Raw genomic sequence first — 13,770 nt, forward strand, 5'->3', positions numbered from 1 at the left:
AAACCATTATAACTGATAAAGGAACACAATTACTGCAGTTGACTAAGCACTTGTGCAATGACAGCAACAGTAAACATCTAACCACGTCCCTGTTCCACCCTGGATACAACTGCCATGCTGAGAAATTTGTGTGTATTTTTAAAGCTCAAATATTCAAATACTTAGCCACAACCATTTCTGAATGAGCTTTAAATAGTTTTCCTAGCTATATGGCAACATCCATCAAAGGCCACAATTTGGCAGCACTGCGTCATGAGTCACCTTGTAAGCACTTCTCTATCTGCTGTTCCTACAGCCAGAATAAGAGGACGGCAACACCACATCATTCCTAGTTGGCAGTCCAGTGTGGGCATGCATGTATGTGGGCCGCACCTGGGTGGATCTGGAGATTACGACAGTTCATCAGTTACCAGTTTGTGACAGTTGCAATATCCCGGGACCAACTGCAAAGCCACCGAAACTAGCTATGTTTGTGGCATCTGGGACACACACCAAAAGCTATCATCAACCCATCAAGTGTCAGCATGGTTGGTGTCTCCTCTGAGCCCCAATGACAACCAGCAACCCCCCTTTGATGACTCAACAGATGCTTTCAGCATCTCACTCCGAGACACAGCTCACACCAATGGAAGTGTATAAGCCAGCATCTCTACTGACTTCTCTTTACAAGGCAAAGCCCAAAGCAGAAGAAATCATCCAGCTGGTAACGGTACCATACCTACATCACACACCAGGACTTCTCCTGTGCATTGACCAGGACATTTTCAGTCCTTTGGATTGCTTCAAGGAGGGAGGGATTTAGCAATCCCATTGGGCATCAGTATACAAAACATATCAGTGATCTGTGTAACTAGAATAATATTCAGCAGAAATGGTGAGAGCTGTCTGGAATAATAATGTGGTAGCATATCATGTGATCTGACCATTGTGTGTTTTAAGCCACTTCACTGTTTTCCTATGTTGCTGTTTTACAGTGATTTCTGTGGGATTCTGGACTGTTTGGTTTGCTACTTGGACTGTGCCTACACCCCCTACCCCTGGACTCTTACTTGGACTTGGGATCTAATAGGTTTCTTTTCATGACCTGCCTGTCTTAGCCTATGATGAAATTACCTGTTTCCAACTTTATGATTGCACATTTAGTTCATGTGTTTCTATCTGGTTTTATATTCTAATAAGTCTTGAGTGCTGTCTACAAAAGTTACCATCCACCTCAACCCTAACCATACAGTGCTTAACTGAATGCTTGTGAATCACAAGAACTCTTCCTCCCCTGTAGTTGTTGTTGTTATGGTCTTCAGTCCAGAGACTGGTTTGATGCAGCTCTCCATGCTACTCTATCCTGTGCAAGCTTCTTCATCTCCCAGTACATACTGCAACCTACATCCTTCTGAATCTGCTTAGTGTATTCATCTCTTGGTCTCCCTCTACGATTTTTACCCTCCAATACTAAATTGGTGATCCTTTGATGCCTCAGAACATGTCCTACCAACCAATCCCTCCTTCTAGTCAAGTTATGACACAAACTTCTCTTCTCCCCAATCCTATTCAATACCTCCTCATTAATTATGTGATCTGCCCATCTAATCTTCAGCATTCTTCTGTAGCACCACATTTCGAAAGCTTCTATTCTCTTCTTGTCCAAACTGTTTATCGTCTATGTTTCACTTCCATACATGGCTACACTCCATACAAATACTTTCAACGACGACTTCCTGACACTTAAATCTATACTCGATGTTAACAAATTTCTCTTCTTCAGAAACATTTTCCTGGCCATTGCCAGTCTACCTTTTATATTCTCTCTACTTCGACCGTCATCAGTTATTTTGCTCCCCAAATAGCAAAACTCCTTCACTACTCTGAGTGTCTTATTTCCTAATCTAATTCCCTCAGCATCACCCGACTTAATTCGACTACATTCCATTATCCTTGTTTTGCTTTTGTTGATGTTCATCTTATATCCTCCTCTCAAAACACTATCCATTCCGTTCAACTGGTCTTCCAAGTCCTTTGCTGTCTCTGACAGAATTACAATGTCATCGGCGAACCTCAACGTTTTTATTTCTTCTCCATGGATTTTAATACCTACTCCGAATTTTTCTTTTGTTTCCTTCACTGCTTGTTCAATATACAGATTGAATAACATCGGGGAGAGGCTACAACCCTGTCTCACTCCCTTTCCAACCACTGCTTCCCTTTCATGTCCCTCGACTCTTATATCTGCCATCTGGTTTTTGCACAAAATGTAAATAGTCTTACGCTCCCTGTATTTTACCCCTGCCACCTTTAGAATTTGAAAGAGAGAATTCCAGTCAACATTGTCAAAAGCTTTCTCTAAGTCTAAAACCCTAGAAACATAGGTTTGCCTTTCCTTAATCTATCTCCTAAGATATTGCTAAGTATTGCTTCACATGTTCCAGCATTTCTATGCAATCCAAACTGATCTTCCCCAATGTCGGCCTCTACCAGTTTTTCCAATCGTCTGTAAAGAATTCATGTCAGTATTTTGCAGCTGCTACTTATTAAAATGATAGTTTGGTAATTTTCACACCTGTCAACAGCTGCTTTCCTTGGGATGGGAATTATTATATTCTTGTTGACGTCTGAGGGTATTTCGCCTGTCTCATACATCTTGCTCACCAGATGGTAGTTTTGTCAGAGCTGGCTCTCCCAAGGTTGTCATTAGTTCTAATGGAATGTTGTCTACTCCTGGGGCCTTGTTTAAACTTAGGTCTTTCAGTGCTCTGTCAAACTCTTCACACAGTATCATATCTCCCATTTCATCTTCATCTACATCCTCTTCCATTTCCATAATATTGCCCTCAAGTACATCGCCCCTGTATAGACCCTCTATATACTCCTTCCACCTTTCTGCTTTCCCTTCTTTGCTTAGAACTGGGTTTTCATCTGAGCTCTTAATATTCATCCAAGTAGTTCTCTTTTCTCCAAAGGTCTCTCTAATTTTCCTGTAGGCAGTATCTATCTTACCCTCGTGAGATATGCTTCTACAGCCTTACAATTTGTCCTCTAGCAATATCCCTGCTTAGTCATTTTGCACTTCCTGTTGATCTCATTTTTGAGACGTTCGTATTCCTTTTTGCCTGCTTCATTTACTGCATTTTTTCCTTTCATCAATTAAATCCAATATATCTTCTATTACCCAAGGATTTCTAGTAGCCCCTGTCTTTTTACCTACTTGATCCTCTGCTGCCTTCACTATTTCATCTCTCGAAGCTACCCACTCTTCATCTACTGTATTTCTTTCCCCCATTCTTGTTAATCATTCCCTAATGCTCTCCCTGAAATTCTCTACAACCTCCATTTCCGTCAGTTTATCCAGATCCCATCTCTTTAAATTCCCACCTTTTTGCAGTTTTAATCTACAGTTCATAGCCAATAGATTGTGGTCAGTCCACATCTGCCCCTGGAAATGTCTTACAGTTTATAAAGCTGTAGACAACATTGATATTAATGTTAATAGCATTAATGGGCAGGTGTTTTTGCACGGCCCTTCTGTTTTTTGTGGAGGAGTGCTTAATTTTACTCTTCTGTTTCTTGTAGAGGAGTGTTTAATTTTACTCTACAAAATAATGATGGGACTAGAGCTGGCAATGGATGGGTGACCGTAGCAATTGTACGGTACCCAGGAGACAAAGTGTCTAAAGTTCAAGGACTTGAGGCTTTTAATGATAGAGACATTATTGCCTATCGTACATATCATATTGCTGAAGTGTTTAACAGAGATATGGGAGCTTTTTATTTTATCTGTACAAAGCGTCTTTGTTTAGGGACTAATAATCACTGTCATCTGCGGAGCTAGTTGGCATATAAACTTGTACTACTGTGGCAGGCGTGGGCTTCGTGTCTAACTTGGCCACAATAATGCATTCACTATGCTGTTTGTAGTAGCTTACCCGCACTCCTGTTTTTTTTATTCATTATTAAACCTACTCCTGCATTGCCCCTATTTGATTTTTGCCTAGGTGACTATTCACAACGAAATATTTATCTTTGGGAACAGTGGAATCATTCAGTGTGCAAAGGAGATGGCTATGAAATGGTTCTGGAAATTAAAAATCAACATCATTTAAGTATTTCATACAGGTGGAAAACCAAAGTGTCACAGTCTGTAAAACATTCTTTCTTGACACATTTCAGATACCCAATGGATGACTGTACTGTTTCATACCAAAGCCAGACAGCTGTACTGTAGTTGACTCCCATGACATGAAGACCCCATGCAATAAAACTGATGACACGAATGTTATGGAACATATAAAATCATTTCCAGCCTATCAGAGTCATTACACACAAAACAAAATCCTGAAAGAAAATACTTAAATTCAGATTCATCTGTTTCCAAACTGTACAGCATGTACGACCAAAAATATTAAGAAGAACATAAAACACCAGTAAAAAGGAAATTCTATTACCATGTCTCAAGAAAATTTAATCTCCATTTCAAGCTACCATCAAAAGACAAGTGCAGTTTCTATGATGAAATTAACATGAAGATCTCAGTCGAACAGAATGAAGCTACTTTGCTGTCCGTGATGCATTACAGAGATGTGCACTTAAGAAAACCTGCTCAGGCTATGGAGAATTTGAAATCAGCTGTAGGAAATATTTCACATGTCTCGTACGTACTGACCTTTGATCTACCTTTGATCTACGGAAGACGCTCCTGTTTCCAAAACTGTCCACATCAATAGCATACTACAAGATGAACCTGTATGTGCACAACTTTGGAATACATTCATTTAATGGAAAGAACAATTTTATGTAAATATGGGATGAAACAGAAGAGGGACACGAGACCTTTCAATATGCCTAATGAAGCATCTCAAGAAACATGCAAAACATTACATACATGTAAGTTTATATTCCGACAGTCACACAGGACAAAATCGGAACATAAAAGTGGCACTTTCTTTGTAGAAAGAAATTTATGGTCTATGATTTCTGTTTCCATACAAGGTTCTTCTAATAGTTTCTACAAATCTATTACAAGAACCTTGTATGGAAACAGAAATAATACACCATAAATTTCTTTTGTTAGGGCATTTGTACCTCCCAAATAATCCCAACTTTGGTTTAATAGAAGCAAAGGGTAGAAAAGAAACCCATGCTTATTTGACAGGTGACTGGATAACCATTTGAAACAAAACAGAACAAAAAGTTTAAAATAGTTGACATGATGCATACTGAGTTTTTAGTCACAAACAACTGGAAGCAGCCATTGTAAACTCGAAAAATACTGTTGACGGTCACAAAGTTGCTGGTTGAGGTATGAAAAGCGATGTGCATATTCACTAAAATACAAAAACAGCCTCGATCCTGACATTCATTCCATGAAATTAAGTTGGCAAAAGTAAAGACGGACCAGCACATCAGCTACCAAAACACAGTCTCTAGAAGCAGTGACGTGCAGTTATGGATGCAAAGAAGGAGGATACGTAGATTTGCTGCCTTTCATTACTCCCATTCAGCACCATTTCTTCAAAAATATTCCTTGCATTGCAAACAAACATCAGAAACAGTTTGCTGCAAATGACATCAAGTCTGAAGACTAATGAACTGTTTTATGTGTGAATATATAGATAAATGTAGTCAGTACAAGAATGGATAAGGAAATATCAAACATGGAACTGTTATATTTTTTTCTATTTCGTTTGCAATTATTTTCAGGAGACTACTGAAGCAAGTCCATATCTTCTCTTTCAAACATTACTGCAGTCTACAACATTTCTCCTATGTATTCCATTTGTCAAGGAACAAATTAACTACAACTGTCTGTTTCAAAATAAAGTAAATTTATGTTTGTAAAACGAATTTGTTTGCATGGCCATCCTCCGCAGCAAACAGAGAACTATTTGTTTTGTAAGTAAAAAATGCCTTCTCTTGCTGCACTGTATTTTATTTTCCCAGATGTGTTTCGCCTTTTTTCACTTTAAGATATCCAGTGAACTCAAAGTAGTTTACATTAGTGACATAAGACTGGTCATGCAGCATAACAACAAGTGCAAACAAAATGCAAAGTGGGAAGAAAAATGTTTGAAACTCAGAAACATGCTTATGTTTTGTAAATAGAGCAGTAGGGCGACCTCTGCATGACCAGATTTTATTGTCTGTAGTGCAAGAGTAAACGCTGCTCCCAGCATCAGATGCTATGGTACCTGAAGGAGGTGGATAACATGGTTTATTTAAATATGATAATGTGCAGCCTACATTGGCTGCGCCATTAAGAACTTCCTGTGCTAATGTCCCTAGCAATGTTTTCAGTCACTCTTACATATTGAACTTGGCACCTATATCTACCATCTGAGCAGGAAAAAAATGATGAAACATTTACAGTGTAAGTAACTGACTAATGATGATAGAGTAAAGACATTGGTAAAGAAGTGAATAGACATCTATTTATACTGCCAGTGAATTGAAAACTCAGTAGTTCACTATTGTAAAAACACAATCACATGGGTGATTTTTCAAAATAATAATAAAAAGTTATTTCCATTCACCAACAATAAAACATGAAACCTTACTTTGACTTACTCCAGTAGCCACGGAAAGTGGGCAAAACGTGTCTCCCCCCCCCCCCCCCCCTTGCAATATATCAACCCCATTTTATCAAGTTGCTTCAACATTACGTTTTTATCACTCACCATTTACACTTGCCAGAAATTTATGAAGTCTGACTCCCTATTATGCTGTCTGTCACACAAAAAGAAGAAGTTATTAATCTGTGGTGATTTCAATGTAAACTTTCTAAGTAATTCTGATAGGAAAAGTGAACTAGAAGTGTTATTGACAACATACATCTTAGAATCAGTGATCAATTTCCCTACACGTATAGCTCAGGACAGTAGCACGCAAATACACTCCTGGAAATTGAAATAAGAACACCGTGAATTCATTGTCCCAGGAAGGGGAAACTTTATTGACACATTCCTGGGGTCAGATACATCACATGATCACACTGACAGAACCACAGGCACATAGACACAGGCAACAGAGCATGCACAATGTCGGCACTAGTACAGTGTATATCCACCTTTCGCAGCAATGCAGGCTGCTATTCTCCCATGGAGACGATCGTAGAGATGCTGGTTGTAGTCCTGTGGAACGGCTTGCCATGCCATTTCCACCTGGCGCCTCAGTTGGACCAGCGTTCGTGCTGGACGTGCAGACCGCGTGAGACGACGCTTCATCCAGTCCCAAACATGCTCAATGGGGGACAGATCCGGAGATCTTGCTGGCCAAGGTAGTTGACTTACACCTTCTAGAGCACGTTGGGTGACACGCGATACATGCGGACGTGCATTGTCCTGTTGGAACAGCAAGTTCCCTTGCCGGTCTAGGAATGGTAGAACGATGGGTTCGATGACGGTTTGGATGTACCGTGCACTATTCAGTGTCCCCTCGACGATCACCAGTGGTGTACGGCCAGTGTAGGAGATCGCTCCCCACACCATGATGCCGGGTGTTGGCCCTGTGTGCCTCGGTCGTATGCAGTCCTGATTGTGGCGCTCATCTACACGGCGCCAAACACGCATACGACCATAATTGGCACCAAGGCAGAAGCGACTCTCATCGCTGAAGACGACACGTCTCCATTCGTCCCTCCATTCACGCCTGTCGTGACACCACTGGAGGCGGGCTGCACGATGTTGGGGCGTGAGAGGAAGACGGCCTAACGGTGTGCGGGACCGTAGCCCAGCTTCATGGAGACGGTTGCGAATGGTCCTCGCCGATACCCCAGGAGCAACAGTGTCCCTAATTTGCTGGGAAGTGGCGGTGCGGTCCCCTACGGCACTGCGTAGGATCCTACGGTCTTGGCGTGCATCCGTGCGTCGCTGCGGTCCGGTCCCAGGTCGACGGGCACGTGCACCTTCCGCCGACCACTGGCGACAACATCGATGTACTGTGGAGACCTCACGCCCCACGTGTTGAGCAATTCGGCGGTACGTCCACCCGGCCTCCCGCATGCCCACTATACGCCCTCGCTCAAAGTCCGTCAACTGCACATACGGTTCACGTCCACGCTGTCGCGGCATGCTACCAGTGTTAAAGACTGCGATGGAGCTCCGTATGCCACGGCAAACTGGCTGACACTGACGGCGGCGGTGCACAAATGCTGCGCAGCTAGCGCCATTCGACGGCCAACACCGCGGTTCCTGGTATGTCCGCTGTGCCGTGCGTGTGATCATTGCTTGTACAGCCCTCTCGCAGTGTCCGGAGCAAGTATGGTGGGTCTGACACACCGGTGTCAATGTGTTCTTTTTTCCATTTCCAGGAGTGTAGATAATGTATTTGTACAGAAAGAGGATGTAAAACAGACACGTGCTTTCCCTGTGGTAATGGATTGTCAGACCATGATGCACAACTGATTAACTTACAAAACCACCAGTGTGCTCAGTTCAGAAATCATTAAGTAAAAGTGTGAGGTCGCTCAACCCGGTATCTATACAGCACTTCACAGAAAGCTTAAGAAATATTAATTGGGGAGATGTATATAATGAACCAAATGCTAAGATAAGTGCAACATATTTCTTGATAAATTTATATCCCCCTTTGAACATTGTTTCCCAAAGAAAATTACTAAGTGTAACACTTTTCAAAGAAGCCTACAGGTATTAACGTGTCTTCAGAAAGAAAAAGAAAACTGTATGAGAGAGCAAGAACTAATAAAGATCCAGAAGTAGTTTTACACTATAAAAATTATTGTAACATACTAAGAAAAGTTGTAAGGAAATCAAGAAATATGTATGTTAGAGAAGAAATTAACAACTCTGGCAATAAAATAAAATAGAATGTCGTTAGAAGGGAGACAGGAAAAGTAACCACTGGGGTGAGTAGTATTACTGTTAAAGTGAACGAGACCATCATAACCAACAGTACACAAGTAGCTAATGTATTTAACCATTTCTTAAGTGTAGGAGAAAAAATTGGTGAGAACAGTTCAAAAGAAAAAGCTAGGCAGTACATGAAAGAGTCTGTTTTGAAAAAAATTAGATTAAGTTTCACCTAACAACCTCTTGTGAAATAAGTAAAATTATTAAATCTCTGAAAAATAAATGTTCTGTTGGAGTAGAAACATCTCTAATAAGAGATTAAAACAATGTGGTGCAATTACTGCTGATGTTCTGAGTCACATATGTAATACATCACTAACTCAAGGTATTTTCCCAGACAGGTTAAAATATGACATTGTCAGGCCTCTATAAAAAAGGGGGACACCACAGATGTCAATAATTATTGGGCAGTATCCTTGCTTACAGCATTCTCAAAAATCTTCGAGAAAGTAATGTACTCAAGAGTGGTTAGCCATCCTAACAGTAATGGGATACTTAGTAAGTCACAGTTCGGATTTCAAAAATGCTGTTCCACTGAGACAGCAATATAGAATTTCACTTTTATGTCACCAATAGGAAATTTCTGTGACTTGTCCAAAGCATTTGATTGTGTGAACCATGACATTACGTTACAGAAATTACAATTATATGGTATTAATGGAATAGCATATGAGTGGTTTAAGTCATACCTACAGAATAGGAAGCAAAAAGTTTACTTATATGGGTCAAGTGATTCAAATAAGTTTGCCACTTCATCTAACTGGGGTGAAATTACATTATGTGTTCCACAGGGTTCAATCATGGGTCCCCTTCTGTTCTTGATATATGTGAATGACCTCCCTTCCTACCTGAAACAGGAAGCTGAACTGACACAGTTTGCTGATGATACAGTAACTGTAAGTAGAGGTCCTCACATTGTACCTTTACAGGCACTCCAGTCAAAATTTGAGTATTCTCAACTACATCTTATTACTGTCCCAATTACTGTCAAAAAGATCCTCAACTTTCTTCCGATCAGGGATCTAGTCAGTCAAATGGAATTAGCAAATTGTTGTTTGGAATAATATCTATAAAACTAAACAAAGACCTTAAATGAGGTTTCAATAAATCCTAAAACATTAATATTTTTCTGCATGCCACACAAAGTATGGCAAAGAAAGCAACTGAAAATTTTCCATTTCAGCCAAGCTGAGGAAACAAAAACAAGTTTTCATGTCAGTCAAATTTATGAAATTATAGGTTATAATAAAAAAGGCCGTTTAGAATAATGGTAACTGAAATATAGTTATAGAATTTGGCACAAGCTATTTTTTTCACTTTGGAAGAGCAGAGATGGTACCGCATAATGTACAATGATCACAGAAAATTGTATCTAAACTTACACAATTGTGCAAATGATTTTACTCATAACATCTATGAAGCACTACATTTTCCATTAACTTTATGTATATTTAAAGACTATGTGAAGAAAACTATTAGAAACTGGAAATCTGGTGAAACAATGAACAAAAATGCTTTAACTCAGTGGGTGCACATCCATTCACAACTAATTTGAGTGGGCTCTTAATTCAAGCAGACTCCTGTAATCATAAGACAAAAATATAAAAAATTTCCATGTCTACAGGTTGGCTCAACAGGTTTAAGCCATTATCTGGAATAATTTACTGAAAAATGAATGGGATGTCCAAATCTGAAGAATGGTGACTACTGGCTGTAAAAATGGTGTCATAGCAAAGCCTGATGGCATGATATGACTCATTAAATATATGATGCCTTGGAACTTCAAATTATAACAAACTGCTTCCACATGTGCAGAATTTTTTAAGTGAGTGTATCAGACTATTAAATTTTTGGGAAATATTTCTTGTAGCAGTCACGAGCAATTAGATAGATTTATTTTTTTAAACATTTGGATCATAAAATTTATATGCAAACAATCCTAACAATTAAGACTTGGAGGCAAAAATGTGCCAAGACAGACTTTCAAGATTTAGTTTCATGTCAACTTTCATTTACTCATCAACCCCTGATCATGTACAAAATATGGACTTTGATAACTGCACCTATAAATGTAAACAATAAAAATATTTTACATTAAATCTTATGTTAAAAATTACACTTTGCATTTGGATTGTACATTAAATATTACATTGCTACCACATAAACAAGGTTGTTAATAAACAGGTTTTTAGAGGTACCTCTCAAAGGAATTGTATGGTAGGTCTCTCATTGTCAGGGGTAATTTATGATACTGTTTCATGCTAGTATGTTTAAAATTATTTTGGGACTTAATTATTCCAGTATTTTCTCAATCTATATTGTTCTGAAAGTTAGTCTCTGCCTGTTTTCATTGAGAAGAGGCAGGTTTTAATACAGCAGGAAGATGGCGTTACTATTTTCATTTCTTCACAATGTGGCTGGCATGACTGCCATATCTGTAATTGTTCCCGCTGATCTTTTTTGCTACATAAACACTACTTTCACAACAGAAGAGTTGCCACAGTGTATATTTCTGAGAGTTACCCGAAATTCAAGGAAAGCATAATACGAAGACTGGGTTTGTGACTGACATGGAGTTTTAAAGTATTAGTAAGTAAATAACTTGTGACAGTTTAATCCACAACTGTTCCGTGTAGTGTTGACAAAGTCATGACAAGGATGGAACAGTAAGATTGCAATGTAAAAGATTTTCAAGATGAAGTGTAGTTGGAATGCAAATCAACTCTACCACAAAATGACATAGTAAGCACTGATGACGATGATATAACACTCCAAACTGGCATCTACTTGTACATTTAAGTACAATTCAAGCAGACAAACAAGTCTACTTCAATGGCTCAACACTTCATATATGGAAGCACTGCTCAAATGCAGCCAGTCATGAAATACAAGCCTACAGCAAAAACCAAACAGTAATGGCACAATAATCAAACATTATAAAACAGTGCCTCAACAACTTGCCTTAATTTATAAACACACGTTGCTTAGCATAGCTTTAGAAAATAATAAGGTTTTTAAACTTTCTGTGGCAACATTTGTCAATATCATCAGATGTAGTCCAGCAGTTTTTCCAAGAATTCTGGAGTAGCCCTACTTGCAAAAGGGCAAAGTTTAGAAACGTAATTTATCAACATGCAGTAATTTCTGTACCACAAAAACGAAAGAAAAAAAAAAACCGCATAGGGATCATCACAAACCTAGTGTCATGCATTCCCCTACATATCCAATAGAGGGTAGTCACAAACTGACTCTCATCTGCCAGTTATTTAAGAAACATTTCCATCGCTATAAGGCCTGGATTAGTTAATTCCAAAAGCTTACATCTTCTGATGCTATACGTCATGTATATAGTTTCTGCCATCCTGCAACATCAATTTAACCGACTGCTTCTAAAACGTAAAAACAAAGCACGAAACAGTAAAATTTTTCAATACAAGTGGCAGAATTATATGTTTTTTTTTTTTTTTTCTCTTGTGTTGGGAAAACATCAAGTAACAAAGAAGAAGCATACAACATTCTTCATACAGGGAGTACTACAACACTGAATTTGCAACGTATCATTCTCAGCTGATAGTATTGTTATGGGCTGAGGTTTCAAAGTAAAGGGTGGATAAACGCTACATACTTCACTTTAAACTATCCTTATGGAATTAGTTTTCCTTATGAGATATTATTCCACTTCTAAACACACTTTGCCAGTATCACTATAAACAACACTTACAATATCGTGCTACAATTCAGGCTGCAAGAAGCTGGTTTTCCTAGCAATCATTCCATATTGGTAAATTTTATCTCCTGGCACTCACCCTACATTGCGCCTTCGGCTGCTCATCCAGATGTTACAACTGCTACGTTCTTAATATTACACAAGACTGTCAAGTAGTGCGAGCATCTGTACGGAGTAAATAAAACAAAACTACTGGGAACCACAAGGTACAATTTCATTGTTTCAGACGTGGAACTTTCGCCGGAAAGAATCTTAAGTGCTGTCTGGTTAGCTCGTCACTCCAACTAGTTCGTCAACTACGCCGATTTGCAAGAAAGCATCTCTAATAATAATCCGTTAACCGTTTATGATTGGCATTTCTTGTATATGTAGACGCTTGTAAGCGTGCATGTATTGCCGCTCCTGAGTATTTCGCTCTATCACAAAATCAATACATCAAAAGATTTTCTGCGTTACTCCCCGGATACATATATATATACATAGCTATATGTTTTCAAATTTCAAACCACAGGCATGAAAGGAAGACAGCAATCTACAAGGATAATACATAGTAAAAGCGTTTATTATTAAATGCGTTAGGATGTTCTTCGTACAACATTCCTCATGGACTTCTCAAACGTCAATACATTCCACAACTGAAAATTTTCGACCTACAACAAAGCATGTATTTGCAACCCTGCTTCTACGTATTTGCGGTGGTATCGACCAGAAATCGACTATCAGTATGCTCAAGTTTTCCCAAACAAATAGTATTTTATAAGACCGAAATACAGCTCACTGGTTCAGATTAAGCATTACAGGTACATTAGTGGATCTGTAGAGGGACGAAATGTATTACTCGCACCCATGTGGAAAATAAATTTTATTTATAAGAAAAATAGTCATAATGCAAATAAATTTTTTACCAGAATCATAAGGCGTTAATGATAAAATACTTTCCTATTTTAAAATGCGAAACCTAACTAACATTTCGTATTGAAAGCTTTGGATCAAGGTAATCAGATGTATAAAGTGTTTCTGGATTTCTCAAATTCGTGTGACTCAATAACCCATACGGAAACTACGATAATATCGGTGATTTGTGAGTACATTGATCATTTCTTGGTACAGAGGACACAGCACTTTACTGGACGCCGAATTATCGTCAGACCTACAAGTAACATAAGGTGTGACCAGGCGATGTGCCCA

The 13,770-nt window shown here is 39.0% G+C and overlaps 1 protein-coding gene across 4 annotated transcripts in view; it reads right to left on the bottom strand.

Moving 5' to 3' along the window:
• The window catches only part of LOC126162492 (serine/threonine-protein phosphatase 6 regulatory ankyrin repeat subunit A), a 187,173-nt gene extending 173,930 nt beyond the window's left edge, over positions 1-13,243 (bottom strand). For 2 of the 4 annotated variants that reach the window (XM_049919036.1, XM_049919031.1), the window contains exon 1: positions 12,662-13,243. The gene's annotated coding sequence lies outside the window, so the exon portion shown is untranslated. Of the gene's footprint in view, positions 1-12,052; positions 12,218-12,576 lie in introns of all 4 variants that reach the window. The other 2 variants (XM_049919032.1, XM_049919035.1) reach the window with 2 other exon arrangements.
• Between the last annotated feature and the right edge of the window lie 527 nt (positions 13,244-13,770).

The sequence above is a fragment of the Schistocerca cancellata genome, chromosome 2, assembly GCF_023864275.1.
Source record: "Schistocerca cancellata isolate TAMUIC-IGC-003103 chromosome 2, iqSchCanc2.1, whole genome shotgun sequence".
NCBI lineage: Eukaryota > Metazoa > Arthropoda > Insecta > Orthoptera > Acrididae > Schistocerca > Schistocerca cancellata.